Here is a 17,485-nt window from a genome sequence, read left to right on the forward strand (position 1 = left end):
AAGCATCTTTCTTCTTTTACCCATCACCCAGTCCCCATTTCTTTGCGATCTTTATCTCTGTTTGCCTCTGCTTTCAAATGATTTTTTGTCTTTCTCTACTACTTTTTTCTCTTTTTCTTCTGTTTCCCTCTCAACATTGGAGACTACTGCTTTAAGACTGCTTCTTCTTTCCCATGGACTCTTTCATGGGAAGTCAATTTGTGGGTAAACTTCAGTATGCTGAGGTATAAGTGGATGAATGGCTTCCCAGGTGGCACAAGTGGTAAAGAACCTGCCTGCAGTCTGCCTGCAATGTGGGAAACCCGGTTCAATCCCTAGGTGGAAAATCCCCTGGAGCAGGAAATGGCAACACAATCCAGTATTTTTGCCTGGAAAATCCCATGACGGCTGGCTACAGTCCATGGGGTCACAAACAGTACAAGCTGACTGAGCAAATAACACATACATGCATGCCAATGCAGGAGACATAAAGACCCCGGTTTGATCCCTGGATTTGAAAGATTCCCTGGAGAAGGAAATAGCAATCCACTCCAGTATTCTTGCCTGGAGAATCCCATGGTCAGAGGAGCCTGGTAGGCAACAATCCATGGGGTCCCAAGAAGTTGGACACAAGTTAGTGACTGAGCATTCACACACTCACTCTTACACACACACACACACACACACACACACACACACACACACACACACAAGAGGATGCATACAGTGCCAGAGTCACCCACAGTGCATTTTTTTAACGTTAAGAGATTATATTTACAGATGCTTCACAGAGAAATCTGTCAGAAGCCCCCAAGTTTCAGAGTGGATCAGTTTCTAAAATACATACCTACGCTCCACTTGTGCGTGTTGCCATTTACTGGTCCTCCATGGTTCAGGCTTTTACAGTACCACCAAGTCCTCGGGTGTCTACCTTCTTTACCGCCCTTTTCCCAGCTCAATGGATAGACCAGGCTGCAGGACCCTGGAGCAGTCTGAGATCGCAGAGCCAGCGCAATTGGCTGCGACGCAAGGTCAGTGTGAGGTCATCTCAAGGTCAGCGGAGGCACAGCCTCCACTTCTATTCCTGCCCTTTGGCCATGGGACAGAACACGGCCAATCTGGAGCTAAAGCAGGTTGTTTAAAAAAAAAAAAAGGTTTGAATCCACATCTTAAAGATCGTAAAGGGAATCACTCTTAGCAGATGGCGTTTTCCTACAGGAACAATACACTGGGATTTTCATTCCTAACCAGAGTCATCTTCAGATGATTCTTAAATATGACCAACAATGTCTTTAAAGTGAAGATACAGTAACTATAAACTACTAGAAATGGTAATGAAATTCCAAGTCCTAAGAAAGTGAAAGTGAAGTCGTGCCTGACTCTTTGCAAACCCATGGACTGTAGGGTATCAGGATCCTCCGTCCGTGGGATTTTCCAGGCAAGAGTGCTGGAGTGGATTGCCATTTCCTTCTCCAGGGGATCTTCCCAACCCAGGAATCGAAGCCGGGTCTCCCGCATTGCAGGCAGACGCTTTACCGTCTGAGATTTTAACTGTATAAGTCATACAGATGATTGTACCGCAAATCCCTATTATAAAGTGTCTCTAGATAAAGACAGAGGATTGTCCTCAATTTAGTTTAAGCCTAATGTGCTAAGTATAAAAGCTTATGATTAAGCACTTCATAATTACAAATATAGTGTTTTTTGAGCTGAAAGCAAACAGAGAACTCATCTAGTTCAATAATGTACTCGGTCTTTTTTTACTGATGAAGAAATGAATCCTGTTTTATATCTTAGTGTAGAAAAGGGATTTATTTAAATATCTCAGGTCTCTTAAGAAAATAAGTCATGATGTTTAAAATGGTTTCATTTTACTGCATTGAGGAGTTAAAACTGCAGTATCTGTTAACTGAGTAGCACCAGGATGTGTAGTAGTCCCTGAGACAAAGCCAAAGATAAGTCAAGCAAACTGTAGAGTTTCCCAGATATTACAGCTAGGTGTAATTAGCTGTTCTCAGTATTCTTACTAAAAGTATTACTTTTCACCTCATGCCTACTTGTAAATGCCCATATACAAGGAAATGACCCAAGTTTTAGGACTCAGGAGTCATGAGCTTATTCTATTTCAACCTACAGGTGAAAGACCCATAACATCGACCAAGTGAAGGGCTTTTCAGCCCAAGTCACTTAGTCGTTACAGTTCACTCCTGCTTCCTGAATTAAGCATGTCTGTGGATATAAAACCTATCAACTAAGAACACACTGGAAAATGAAGTAAATCATAAATGCCTATCAATTTACCAATTCTGAAAAACCACTCTTTTATTCACAAAATGAGTACTGATTGTCTTCAAACTGACTTATCTGTATAAGCCTCTCTCCTGATCAACTATGACATAACAAAAGGAATCGCAAATTAAAAAAAAAAAAAAAGGAATCTTAAATATATAACCTGTGTGTTACTAGCTATGTTTTGCTCTTTGAGTCTCACGAGCTATTCAGTTAACATTTCTTTAAAACTATGCAATTAACATTTGAAATAATAAGAACAACACTTGCAGGCAGGTGATGTGGAAGCTATATTCTCCCAAGGACTCTTAACTCTACAGTTTTGTATGAAGCAGCATCTGGTAAGACATGCTGAGTGTAGGAGACACTCAATGCACTTGTCTGATGAGCTGTGGAAGAATTTTCCTGTGGAATGTACATTGTGTCTCTTCTCTGAAGTTTTCAAAAGTGTTTTCTGATCATACACTTATTCCTCTTATTTTTGCAAAAGGTAAGAAGTAGATGAATTTTGCCGGAGAAGGCAATGGCACCCAACTCCAGTACTCTTGCCTGGAAAATCCCATGGACGGAGGAGCCTAGAGGGCTGCAGTCCATGGGGTCGCTGAGGGTCGGACACAACTGAGCGACTTCACTTTCACTTTTCACTTTCATGCATTGGAGAAGGAAATGGCAATCCACTCCAGTGTTCTTGCCTGGAGAATCCCAGGGACGGAGGAGTCTGGTGGGCTGTCGTCTATGGGGTCGCACAGAGTCAGACAAGACTGAAGTGACTTAGCAGCAGCAGCAGATGAATTTTGCTTCTGTTTTCAGAAGACTCAGGAACCTGAGATCACTGCATATTTCAGAAAATGTTACCCCATAGGGCTAGTGGTACATCAAATAATAAAGCTAGACCATAGGACAATCCCTGTGGCTCAGTCCCTGTGGTTCATAGGGTTTCCCTGGTGGCACAGACGGTAAAGAATCTGCCTCTGATGCAGGAGACCTGGGTTCAATCCCTGGATTGGGAAGATCCCCTGGAGAAGGGAATGACAACCCACTCCAGTACTCTTGCCTGGAAAATTCCATGGGCAGAGGAGCCTGGTGAGCTATATGGGTTGGCAAAAAATCAGACACGACTGAGCAACTAACACACACACACAAATAGGACAATCATAATGATAAATTTCATACAGCACTGAGTCCCTCGTATAAATTAAAACACAAGTGGTGAACCCCTCCTTACAACAGAATGACAATAGAAAGGTAACTAACTAATATGGATGGAATACTGGCATTAGAAAATCCCTTAGCTGCTAAAACTAGAGGATTAAAATCTAAAGCATTCCCCCACCTCAGCAATACTGGAATAAACTACCATTATGTAGCTTCTGATACAATACACTGAGAAAGACACAGCATCACTTCAGTGATATTCCTTCCTAAATACTTTATAACCTGAATCTAATCATGAGGAAACTAGACAAACCCAAATTAAGGAACGTTCTACACAATAAAAGACCTACTTATACTTTTCAAAAATCTCAAGGATGAGAAAAACAGGGAAAAAATGTAAAACTGTAAACTAAAGAAGACTAAAAGGACATGAAAAACTAACAGGACATAATAATTAAATGAAATTCATTTAATTTGGATTAGATTTTAGAGTAGGAAAATCTGTAAAGGATATCATGGAACATTCAATGAAATTTGAATATGTACTATGAATTAGAGTATGCATAAATGCCGAATTTTAGAATTTTAACAAATATACTGAATATACTGTGATTGTAAAAGAGACTGTACTCATTCTTAGAAAATAACCACTGAATTTTTAGAGGTAAAGTGGTATGCTGCTGCTGCTGCTAAGTCGCTTCAGTCGTGTCCGACTCTGCGCGACCCCAGAGACAGCAGCCCACCAGGCTCCCCCGTCCCTGGGATTCTCCAGGCAAGAACACTGGAGTGGGTTGCCATTTCCTTCTCCAATGCAGGAAAGTGAAAAGTGAAAGTGAAGTCGCTCAGTCGTGACCGACCCTCAGCGACCCCATGGACTGCAGCCCTCTAGGCTCCTCCGTCCATGGGATTTTCCAGGCAAGAGTACTGGAGTGAGGTGCCATCGCCTTCTCCGGTAAAGGGGCATATCTCCTTTCTATTCTAAAATGCAGGTAGATGGGTGATAGATGATATAGAAAGTTTAATTAAACAATTACTAATCTGGATAAAAGGGGTGTGTGTGTGTGTGTGTGTGTGTGTGTGTGTGTGTGTGCGCACGCGCACCCACGTGCACCCTTTCAACTCCTTGGAAAATTTGACACTACGTACAAGTTAAAAAGTAAATTAAAAAGTCTGCTAAGATCAGCCCTCTAAAATACCAACAGTCCAGGTTTGACAGCTCTTCAATTACTAACCATTTATTTTTCCCAGACCTAAGGGATTTCTTGGGTGAGAATTTTCATCACTGTAACCAGGAACGTCCCAGCAAACCAGGGAAAATTTGAGACCCGACCCCCAATATGCAGGGTGAGAATTCACATTGGACATGGACGAGAGGAGTTTCCTTGCTGTTTCATTTGAATGCCGAGATCTATGCATTTATAGAAGCATCAAATCAATGTAAGAGAAAACTATTAGGATGAGAAAAGAAGATAGGAATTGTACTATTGGAGAGTTTGGCTTGCTAGAGTAGTCATTTGTTAGAGGAAATAGCAGAAGTAGATATTTACTACACACTTTCTTTGTAAAGAAAGACATTTAGCCTGTACATGTGTAAGTTCCATCATCCAAAAATATAATAAATATGCAAAATTCTTTACTTGAATTTAAAGAGTGCCTCTTTATGTGAAAGATTAAAGGAAACTGATTCCTCTCTTGGTGGTGTTTAGTCTCTAATGAACGAACTTCAATTTATTTCAACTGAGACTACATTTTAGCATTCCATCCAAGGCACAGTACCTACCATAGCTGGTATGCATGGTACACTGATTGGTTCTAAAGGGAAAACAGATGAATAGTGTAATTGTATTTTTAAAACACTGAAAACATCTTTGATGCTTGGAATGTCACTTCATTTTTTTTTTTTTGCCAAAAAATAATGCCAATTTTTCTTTGATCTTAAGAAAATAATGCAAGTTTAAAGCAAGGTTTTCAGAGATTATTATGTATTTCACTTGAGAAAAATTTTGGAAAATACAGGCCAAAATTTCATATTACTACCATCAATTCAACTTAAACCTTTTTGTAAATAGATGTTAAGCTGAATGTGAAAAAAGAAATTCTGAAGGATTTTTCTGCAAGCATGGCTCAAGTGTCTGCCTTCAAAGTCTCTTTTAAAGAAAGTTAGCAAATAGACTGTTGAGTTACACAAATATCTTCACATAAATACTTTCTCCCCATGGGCCACAACTATACTTCTTAGACTTTGAAACAAAACCTAAGAGAAACATCCTTTATTTTTCAACTGAGTTTTTCTTTTGGAATTGCAACATTGCCTTGAGGAAGGTAATTGGACTGGAATCCTAAGATATTTTTTGAATCTCAGTTTCCCTAATTATTGGTCTTAAGATAGAACAAGTCCTATGAGCCTCTGAGCCTGTTTACATACCTGTGAAATCATAATACAATAACACTTGACTTATCTACCTCACAAAGGATGTTTAAAGCATCCACTGTAATAATGTATAAGAAAATAATTTGTAAACTTTGGTTATGATCCTTTTGGATCATAGTTCATATATATCACCCAAATACTGTCCTGATAGTGTTTACAATAGTTTTGACTCAAAATGTTTTCATTTCATTTTACCTAGCTTCAAGATAACTGTATTAAGAACAGACTAGATTGTGTGAGAAATTCACGTGTGCTGCTATAAGGGGCAAAATATGACTCTCTCCTTAATGAGGAGATAACACATGTTTAGGGCTTCCTAGGTGGCTCAGTGGTAAAGAATCCACCTGACAATGCAGGAGACACAGGAGATGCAGGTTTGATCCCTGGGTCAGGAAGATCCCCTGGAGAAAGGAATGACAACCCACTCCAGTATTCTTGCCTGGAAAATCCCATGAACAGAGGAGCCTGGTGGGATACAGTATATGGGGTCACAAAGAGTCTGACACAACCTAGTGACTGAACACATAATACACATTCTACAATAAGGGATGAACTGGAGATTTTCAACAATGAGTTCCTGCCTTTATTAAGGCAATTCCTGTCAACAAAACCTTCCATCAGAGCATCTCTGGCTCTGCTACCAGCAGCTCCAGGGTGGTTTTTCTTGAAGGATTAACTCTTAGCAAAGACCTTCTATGTAATTCCCATTTGTTTCTCAGTGGTCTCAACACCTTCCCCGAAGAGTGACCCTGGTCAGCTCTCTGAAGGATCTCCATGTTTTTTGGCAGTCCACAGTCCAGGGTCACTGTCTTAATATCATCTGTCCAACAAGTATTTATTATATTCCCACAGTTTTCCCAACACTGAGCTTAATGATTGGGATAAAAGTAAGCAAAACAATATGAGAAACTTATAGGCTAATGTTAGCCACAGACCCACTTCCAGAGACAGATATGCCTTGCTGACCCTCAGGTAACTGTCAACTCTTAAGGATCCCAGCTAAAACCAGAACTAAAGATTATGAGCAAAATAATGGATATATTTTTAATTCACCAAGTTTTGGAGTGATTAGTTAAATGGCAAAAACTAATGAAATGATAATAAATAAGGATGAAATAAATATAGTTTGTAAGAAACTACGCTAATCATATTGCTGCTGCTGATAGAAATGGCCATTATCATGGAGCAAATACTGGCAGTCATAAATGCCACACTTAGTGAGAGATGTTTAGGTTTTACAGTAATGCATTTTTAGCTCTTATATTAGTCACATCAGTCTGTCATAACAAAATACCATAGACAGGGTGCCTTAAACAGCAGAAATTAATTTTCTCACAGTTCTTTCACATGGTCAAGTGAACTCTGGTGTCTTTTACTCTTCTTTATAAGGGAACCAGCCCTACTGGTTTAGGGGTCCACCTTTCCCCACTGAATATTTATCACCTCCTTAAAGGTCTTATATCCAAATACAGTCACTTTGTGGGAACACAAACATTCAGTCCATACATAAAAAGCACTATTATTGTTGAAATTCCTATAGTAAAATTCACTTTGTTATTGCAAGATGGAAATTTTCTAACCCTTAACTCTCTTTTCCCTGTTAAACAATTGCTTTTGATAACACAGTTTCTTAGTAATGCAACTTTTGCAATATTAAGCTGAACACATTATAAAAATTGTTCTTGCTAAAATGTTTGCTGTAGAACCCAATATTTTATGAAGACAAAACATTATATTGGAATAAATAACCTTAGCTTTGGTAGCTTTTTAGAAGTAAAGATAGTTTTTAAAACAAGTAAGTCAAATTTGTTGTTTTACTCCTTAGAAGAACAATTCTCAGAGGTCTACAAATATATCTCATTTTTATTATTTCCCTTTCTTCTCATATATTTTTATTTTCACATTTTAGAAATAAGATGTCAACCTTGTGACATTAATTGAATAACAAAATAGAAACAGTTATATTATGTAAATGGCAAAGAATGTTTGAAGTCTATTAGGTATTTGTTTATGCTCAGTGAAACAAGGCAGAGAGAGCAAGACAAATACTATATAATGTCACTTATACATGAAATCTAAAAACTAAAACTAGTGAGTATAACAAAAAAGAAACAGACTCACAGATAGAGAACAAGCTTGTGGTTACCAGTAGGGAGAGGCAAGTGAGGAAGGGCAAAATAGGGGTAGGGGATTAAGAGGTACAGACTGCTAGGTATAAAATAAATCGGTTACAAGGGTATATTGTATAACACAGGGAATGTAGCCAGTATTATTCAATAATTATAAATGGAGTATAGCCTTTAAAATTTTGAATCACTGTTTAACACTTGAAGTTTATATAATTGTAATAATTGTAATCAGTGGATTCATGCTGATGTATGGCAAAACCAATACAATATTGTAAAGTAATTAGCCTCCAATTAAAATAAATAAATTTAAATTTAAAAAATAAATAAATAAAAAGCAGAGACATTACTTTGCCAACAAAGGTCAAAAAATAATAATTATATAATTATAATTGCAAATCAATTATATCTCAGGAAAAAGAAAAAAGTCTATTAGATATTTGAAGACTATAAGTTTACCACAATGCATATAAAAAGGCATTTTTGCAAATTTTGTATTTCCTATAGTACAATGCTACAAAGATATCACTGGTATACTGTTTCACACTTGAAGTGTTTTGTATTGTTTTAATAATTTTTTTAATGTTATTTATGTATTTATTTTATTTTTGGCCACACGGGTTCTTCACTGCTTTGCTCGAGTTTTCTGCAGTTGCCATGAGTAAGGACTACCCTGTTGTGGGGTGCGGGATTACATGTCAGTGGCTCCTCTTGGTGCAGAGCGTGGCTCTAGCCTTGTGGGCTTCAGCAGTTGCAACATTCAGGCTCCATAGCTGCAGTGCAGGGGCTTAGTTGCTCCACAGCCTGTGGAATCTTCCCAGACCAAGGATGGAACCCGTGTCCTGCACTGGCAAGCGGATTCTTAACCACTGTGTCACCAGCGAAGTCCCGTGTTTTGTATTTTAGGTGGTGCTCATGGTAAAGAACCCGCCTGCCAATGCAGGAGACATAAGAGACACAGTTTCAATCCCTAGGCCAGGAAGATTCCGCTGGAGGAGGGCATGGCGACCCACTCCAGTATTCTTGCCTGGAGAATCCCATGGACAGAGGAGGCTAGAGGGCTACAGCCTATAGGGTCACAAATGTCAGACATGACTGAAGCGACTTAGCACACATTCACGCGAGGAAAGAAGACTAAAGTGTACAAAACAGTGGCTACATCTTAACACATAAAGAAATGGCCTGTTCAATTCAATAAATATTGTTGGCTGTCCACTATTATATTTTTCTCTTTTTTACTACACCAACATGAAGTTAAAGATATAGAATATTCTGTACCCTGACATCATGAAGATATTTTCATGTGTTAATAATTTTGCCTTTCACCCAGGCTTTATTTTGTGTATGATATAAATTAGGATTCTGATGTGTTGTTCATATAAATACATGTGGTCTGAATAGAGTTTATGGAAAATATTGTTCATCCTCCACTAAACTCCCATGCCATCCCTGTCATACATGTCATACGTGCACATATGTGTGCACATCTACTTTGGGGCTCTCCATTTTCATTAGTCCGTCTATCTACACCCATACCACATTGTCTTAATTAATATAGATTTGTAATAAATCTTTTTTTTTAATTCCCCTCTTCCTACACCCTCACCTATAGTAGTCACAAATCTTATTTCTTTTTCTATGAGTTTCTTTGCTTGTTTGTTTGTAGAAGTGTAATTGACCTATGACACTAAATTAGTCCCTGATGCAATGGCACCCCACTCCAGTACTCTTGCCTGGAAAATCCATGGACAGAGGAGCCTGGTGGGCTGTAGTCCATGGGGTAGCTAAGAGTTGGACACAACTGAGCGACTTCACTTTCACTTTTCTCTTTCATGCATTGGAGAAGGAAATGGCAACCCACTCCAGTGTTCTTGCCTGGAGAATCCCAGGGACAGCAGAGCCTGGTGGGCTGCCGTCTATGGGGTCACACAGAGTCGGACACGACTGAAGTGACTTAGCAGCAGCAGCAGCAGCACAACACAGTGTTTCCATATTTTTATATATGTATATCCAGGCAATAAGTCTTAATATACAGAAGAGCAAGTCTTTTTAAGACTGTATCTATGTGGTCTCTTGAATTTACATATACATTTTTTAATCAGCTTGTCAATTTTTATGGAAAAACCATGCTATGATTTTGACTAGGATTGCACTGAATCTATAATCACTTAAAGATAATTAACGTAACTTATTTTTTCACTTATTTAGGTATTGGTGAATATCTTTCACTTATATTTTAAATCTCCTCATAGAGTTCTTGAACATATTGTGTTAAATATGTTTTATATAATTTGTATGCTTGGTGCTAGTACAAATAATATCTTTAAATTTTTTGTTTGTCAGTTCAGTTTGGTTGCTCAGCATTATCTGAGTCTTTGCGACCCCATGGACTGCAGCAACGCCAGGCTTCCCTGTCCATCACCAACTCCCAGAGCTTGCTCAAACTCATGGCCATTGAGTTGGTGATGCCATCCAACCATCTCATCCTCTGCCATCCCTTTCTCCTCCTGCCTTCAATCTTTCCCAGCATCAGGGTCTTTTCCAATGAGTCAGTTCTTCGCATCAGGTGGCCAAAGGATTAGAGCTTCAGCTTCAGTATCAAGCCTTCCAATGAATATTCAGGACTGATTTCCTTAGGATGGGCTGGTTGGATCTCCTTGCAGTCCAAGAGACTCTCAAGAGTCTTCTCCAGCACCACAGTTCAAAAGCATCAATTCTTTGGTGCTCAGCTTTCTTTATAGTCCAACTCTCACATCCATACATGACTATTGGAAAAATCATAGCTTTGACTAGACAGACCTTTGTTGGCATAGTGATGTCTCTGCTTTTTAATATGCTGTCTAGTTTGGTTATAGCTTTTCTTCCAAGGAGCAAGTGTCTTTTAATTTCATGGCTGCAATCACCATCTGCAGTGATTTTGGAAGCCAAAAAAATAAAGTCTGTCACTGTTTTCATTGTTTCCCCATCTATTTGCCATGAAGTGATGAGACCAGATGCCATAATTTTTATTTATTGAATGTTAAGTTTTAAGCCAGCTTTTGTTTGTAATCTTACTATTTATTACTGTTGTATATGAATGTAATCCCTGGAGGAGGGTATAGCAGCCTACTCCAGTATTCTTGCCTGGTGAATCCCCATGGACAGAGAAGCCTGATGGGCTACAGTCCATGGGGTTGCAGAGTCGGACAACAGAGAGCAACTAAGCACAGAATAGGAAAATAATAATTTTACTATATAGACTTCATTTGGCAACTTTGCTTTCCTCTTAATTTTGAGTAATTTACTTGTAGGTACCTATGGCCATTCCTTGTACACAATTATATGATTTGCAAATAAGCTTTTATATTTTTGTTCTTTTTAGTCATTAAATATATTTCTTTTTCTTGTGATAACACTGTCTAGAAACTCTGATAAAATATTGAATAAAAAGTTAGTACTTAGAATCTTGGTCTTTTTTTGCAAACTCAGAAGTAGAGCTTTCAGTTTGTTCTCCTCACTCTATATAAAATTTATTGTTGATTTTGAGTCAGTTCAGGTAATTCCCTTCTGGTTCTAATTTGCCAAGGACAGCAATATCAGTGAAGATTACATTTTACTGAGTGCTTTTTCTGCAATTGGTGAGGTAATTTTGTGATCTTCTTTAATCTTGTAGTATGGCAAATTATATTAAGATACATTTTAACATTAATACAAGTTTATCTTCCAGAAATAAACCCAAATTTGTCATGGTAGATTATACTATTATGCTTTATATATGTTCTAAATTCTCTTTGTAAGCATATTATTTATGATTTTTGTATCCTTGCTTCATAAATTCATAAATAAAATTTTCCAATGTTTTGTTTCCTTACTATCTTTGTTACATGTTGGTATTGAAATTACACAAGCTTCATTAAAAAAATTTAGCACCCTGGAATAGTATAATTAAGATTGAAATATTTGTTCTGTGAACACTCCTAGAACATATGGGTAGAGAAACTGTGCTTGGAATTTTCTTAGTGGGAATATCTTTGGTTACTGATACAATTTTTAGTTATTATAATACTATCCAGATCTTCAAATTCTTCTCTAGGTAAATTTGCATGTATGTATTATAGAAATTTGTCAGTTCAGTTAATATTTTTAAATCACCTAATATAAATTTTATGGCATATTTTCCATAAACTTGTCATAAATGTTAAAAATCCCAGAAATAGCCAAATAAGTTATAAACTTACGTCCAGACAAAAATCTGCACATAAATGTTTATAGCAGCATTGTTCATAATTGCCAAGACTTGGAAGCAACCAAATGTCTTTCAGTATGAATGGATAAATAATTCATGGCACATCTGTATGACAAGATATTATTCAGCAATACAAATAAATGAGCTATCAAGCCATGGGAAGATGTGAAGGAATCTTAAATGCATGTTGTTAAGTGAAATAATTCAATTTGAAAAGTCTGCATGCTATATGATTTCAACTCTGACATTCTTGAAAAGGTGAAACTGCGGAGACAACATAAAGATCAGTGGTTGCCAGGGGCTTGTAGAAGGGAAGATGGGATGACCAAGTGGAGCACAGAAAATTTTCAGGGCAGTGAAACTATTCTGAATGATACTGTGACAGCGAATAAGTGTCATTATACATTTGCCAAAACCCACAGAATATATAATGCAAACAGTGAACTCTGATGTTACTATAAACTTTAGTTAATAACAATGTGTGACTATAAGCTTATCAGTGGTAACAAATGTTCCACACCAGTGAAAAATGTTAATAATTAAGGGAAACTACATTCAGGATAAAAGGGGCTATCTGGGAATCCTCTGTTATTTTCTGCTCAATTTTCTTTAAATCTAAAACAGATTTTAAATATAGTCCTTTGAATAAATAAATAAGCATTGCATTAATTTTCTTTTTCTCATATGATGCTTTCTAGTTTCCTTTATAATTGCATCAATCTTTAAATATATGTTTCCATTACTATATTACATTTTTATAATGATGGAATCCAAAGCTGTCTAAGTCCTGGATCCAGTTTCCTTTGCAAACTCTTTCTGTGTCATTAAAACACTACATTTTTTCCCCTAATTGACTCACTTTTATGGGTATGTTACTTTGACAGACAATTTTCAGAAATGCTCTCATTAGTGTATGTTTCCTTCCTCAATAACTTTTTTAAAAATTAGAGTTCCATTATTGTTGCTAAACTGTGATATTTTTTAATAATTACTAAGCACCAGGTGTGCCAACTAAGATAATTCTTAGCTTACCTTAGTGCACATTTGCCTGAAATGTTGACTGAATAAATTTATTTATTTACATTAACATAGTGGTCATATAAAGCCATCAGAACAGATATTTCACAGCTTTAGATAAGTCCCATAACCCTGATGGAATGGTGATATTTTTCCAATAAGTATGGGAAACAGAAAAGAATCAATTCAAGAAATTAAACAGAGACATATGTCTCAGGACGCTTTGAGAGTTCCACGTTCTCTTTCCTATTGAATGCAGCCCATGTGCACAAAGATGAAAGCTTGTGTATGTGGCCCTCTGATTGCGTAAGAGAGTCTGGTTTTGTTTTATTTGAGATGTTTAGCTAATACAACTTTCCTAAACTTTAGAATTCAAGCCTCCTTTTTTCCTTTGGGCAGCTATTTTCCCCTCAAATTACAAATGATCTGTAAAGTGAAGGAAGTCATAAGATTGATTCTTTTGCACTGACTTAAGCAGCAAGTTCGAAATATCAGAATTATTTTATGAAATTCCCTGCAAGTAAGCAGAAAATTTGCTTGCTACTATTAGTTATCTTTTTTATATTTGATTAGGAGGAATTTTCTTTTGTTTATTCTTTCTTTTATTTATTTGACCTGGAGGAACCATATGAATGAAGGACAAAGCAAAAATAAACTATCTTTCCATGTATATGTATGGCTGAGTCCCTTTGCTATCCACCTGAAGCTATCACAACATTGTTAATTAGCTATGGTGCTCAGTCACTTAGTTGTGTCCAGTTCTTTGCAGCCCCATGGACTGTAGCCCACCAGGTTCCTCTGTCCATGGAATTTTCCAGGCAAGAATACTGGAGTGGGTTTCCATTTGTTTCTCCAAGGGATCTTCCCGATCCAGGGATCAAACCCACACTCCCTGCACTGGCAGGCAAATTCTTTACCACTAGTGCCGCCTGAGAAGCCCGTTAATCAGTTATACTCCAATATACAATTAAGAGTTTAAAAAATTGAAAAAATATACATAAATCTTATACAAAAATATACAAAAATCTTAATACATACATTTTAGGTTTAGTTCATAATTCTAAGCTCTTTTATTTAGAATAAACTTGAAACTATTTCTACTTCAAACTCCTAAATATCGGGAACTATGGCACGAACAGTAAGAAGGAAGAAAATAAAAGTCTTTTCTCCCTCCTGTGGGCATGCAGCTATGTGTTGGACTTCACTGTACTTTTTTACCTATAGGTCTCCAGCACAAAATCTCTACTATATAGCTATTTGCTAACAAAATCAGTTAGTCACAAAGTTTAGAGCAGGAATTTTTTTAGCTTTCTTGAATTAAAAAAAAAAAGAAATGAGTCATAGTCCAATACCTATTTTTGTAAATGTCCTCTCAGATCCAAAGCTCAACTAAAAATCAGATTTCTCCACTAGGTTAGTTGCTTAGAAAACAGCTGTGGAATCACCATGATTGAATCAGTCAGGTCTAGTCAGGAGGAGAAACCACACCAAGTAGTCCAATAGAGGTCACTAACATAGGACACCAGTTACAAAGGAGTAGGAGCTAGAGACACTGAGGGAAAGGTGAGGATACTCAGAGTTTACTGTCACTAGCCAGAGCCAAAAGTTATTCTAGAGCTGCAGAGACAAGGGAGGTGATGCTATCGAAGGTCTGAATACAGACCGTCCAGACAAAGGCCAAATCCACAGAGGAGCAGTCGCTCATGGAGTCGGAATTCAGATGGGAACTGGGGCTGTGGCAGAAATCTGCCCAGTGGAAACTGTGGCCACAGAATGGACTTCTAGAAAGAGATGGAATTACGGAGACTCCGATTATGCTAGAAATGCAATCCAAAGCCCAGGGAGATGGCAAAGAAGTAACCTGTCTTCCCTTCCCTAGTCCTCCAATTTCCCAGGTTTGTCACCCATTAGCCGCATCTACTTTGAAAATAATTGGGACTTCCCTGGTGGTCTAGTGGTTTAGAATCCTCTTGCCAATGTAGGGCACTTGGTTCCAATCCCTGGACCGGGAGGATTCCACAGGCCATGGGGCAACTAAGCCCATGTGCCACAACTACTGAGCCAGTGCTCTAGAGTCCACGAGCTGCATCTGGCCCCACAGGCCACAATGACTGAAGCCCAAGAACTTTAGAGCCTGTACTCCACAAGAGAAGCCATCACAGTGAGAAGCCTGTGCACTGAAACTAAAGAACAGCCCCGCTCACTGCAACTAGAGAAAGCCTATGTGCAGCAAGGAAAACCTGGCACAGTCAACTATTCGATTAATTAAAAAAAGAAAACAATTGGCAAAGGGGATGTAGAAAATCAAGTTCTCAGAGATCAGAACCTTGAGACACTGAGTAGGATTGCAAATGGACCCTTTCTCAAAGTGAAGTAGTCATGGTTTGGTGGGATTTAGTAAAACATGCAGAAGCTTGGAACTAGGAAAGGAGAAAGAAATGTAGGGTTGGAGAGTCCCATAGTAACTCAGAGTAACATTATAAGACAGAAATGTTCACATTATTAGTGTCTATATTAAGTTTTATAGCAAATAACAAAGGTTTCAGGAATGTTTTTAAAAGTGAACTCTTAAATCAGTAATAAATCTTGCTTATGCCCAAGTTCTTGTGATAGCAACCATCTATTGAACATGCATTATGTGCAAGGCACAGTGCTATATACACATTTTCTTATCTAATCCTCACAATAACTCTGTGAAGCAGATATGAGTATCTTCATTTTGCAGATAAAGGGACAAAGATATAAAATAGATTAAATAATTATCTGAGGTTACAATGGTAGTAAGGGGGAGAGTTTCTATGCAGACTCAGTTTTCCCAATCTCCAAGCTGTCAAGATCACCATGCAATTCTGCCCTAACCAGTGTTGGCCAAAGGGAGCTTCATTATGTGTTATTCATTATCACCTTTCTGGAGCAGATGGCTCTCTCCCACTTCCACAAGGCTGGCTCACAATAATGGTTAAAATTAAAAAGGTGTTTTACATCCAACCCACACAGAAGATGAAATCATTCCTACTTATGTGACCAATGACTTGTCTAAAAGTTGTATGTACATTTTTCTATCATCTCTTTCATCACCTGTGACTGTTCGTCTATAAGATGGCAAAGAGGACAGGTGCACTGAGGCAGGAAGGAGACATCCGTCTACTGGCAGTGATAGCAAGTCTTTTCCTCACCCAAAGCAACCTTTCAGACCTCCCTGGACTCCAAGCTCTTGCTGACTTTGCCCTGCCAGCCCTGAAGTAGAAAAACATCTGGTGTTCAAGATTGGCACACATTGTTACCTTGCCCTGGCCAAAGGAGGCTTATCTAATTACTATGTCCTCATCTTGCCTATTGGGCTAGAGCCCAAGCAGGGTCCATATGACTTAATTTGGTAACAAGACAGTAAGAGACATCACCTCCAGCAACGGGTCATTCCTGTGCAACTCAGCCAGGGCACCACTGCTGACATTAGAAATGCCTTCATTTCCCAGGGCACAGGAACAACAGATAGTGCTCTTGGGTATCTCAGAGCCCTCTGCCACCAAGCAGATGGCACTGCCAGGAGCAGAAACATATTTTCATGTTGAATTTGAAACAGGAGAGAAGCCTTTCCACAGAATTAAAAGGAATTTTCCTCTGTAGTTTGGAAGAGAGTTCTGGCCAGTAAAGCCATCCTTAATATTCCTGACAAGCCTGGCCGGAGGCAGTGTCGGAGCAGCAAAGAAGCAGAAGAGAATCTGTTCAGCAGGTGTCATTCTGGATGATTAAGCAAAGGGAGCAGGACTTTATGAATTTCACAGGAAGTAAGAGCGGCCTGATTTTAAAGAAACTACAATATCCCTTGGGTACTGGGGCCCTTCTTTTTCGTGCATTCCCTTGAACCCTACCTGCAGCAAAAGGCCTGAGATTGAATGGTTTTTGGAAAAAGTCCATTCTTGAATAAAAACTCCATTTGTTGAAAGCATGTCTGTCACCCAGATCCAAGTACAGCTTGTGTTTATCAACATTTTCAAAAAACATTTAGAGTATCAAAATCCAAATGCTTTTCCATGAAAGAAAAAAAAAGGTATGTGATGGATAGGGGGCAACACTAATTCTGATATTTTTATTTTAGACTAAATTAGGTATTTCTTTGAATAGTTAATCTGAAACAGCTTAATTACTGACTGATTAATATTTATTAACTTCTGATACACTATATAGTGTATATATGTTGTGTGTGTGAGTATAGTATGTGTATGTGTTTAGTAGGAAAGAGTGCAGTGTACTATACTGGAA

General features: G+C 38.1%; 1 pseudogene; it reads left to right on the plus strand.

Moving 5' to 3' along the window:
- The first annotated feature begins 866 nt into the window (after nucleotides 1–866).
- LOC112448157 (CWF19-like protein 1) lies at nucleotides 867–17,078 on the plus strand (annotated as a pseudogene).
- The last annotated feature ends 407 nt before the right edge of the window (nucleotides 17,079–17,485 follow it).

This window comes from Bos taurus, chromosome 9 (genome assembly GCF_002263795.3).
Source record: "Bos taurus isolate L1 Dominette 01449 registration number 42190680 breed Hereford chromosome 9, ARS-UCD2.0, whole genome shotgun sequence".
Lineage (NCBI taxonomy): Eukaryota > Metazoa > Chordata > Mammalia > Artiodactyla > Bovidae > Bos > Bos taurus.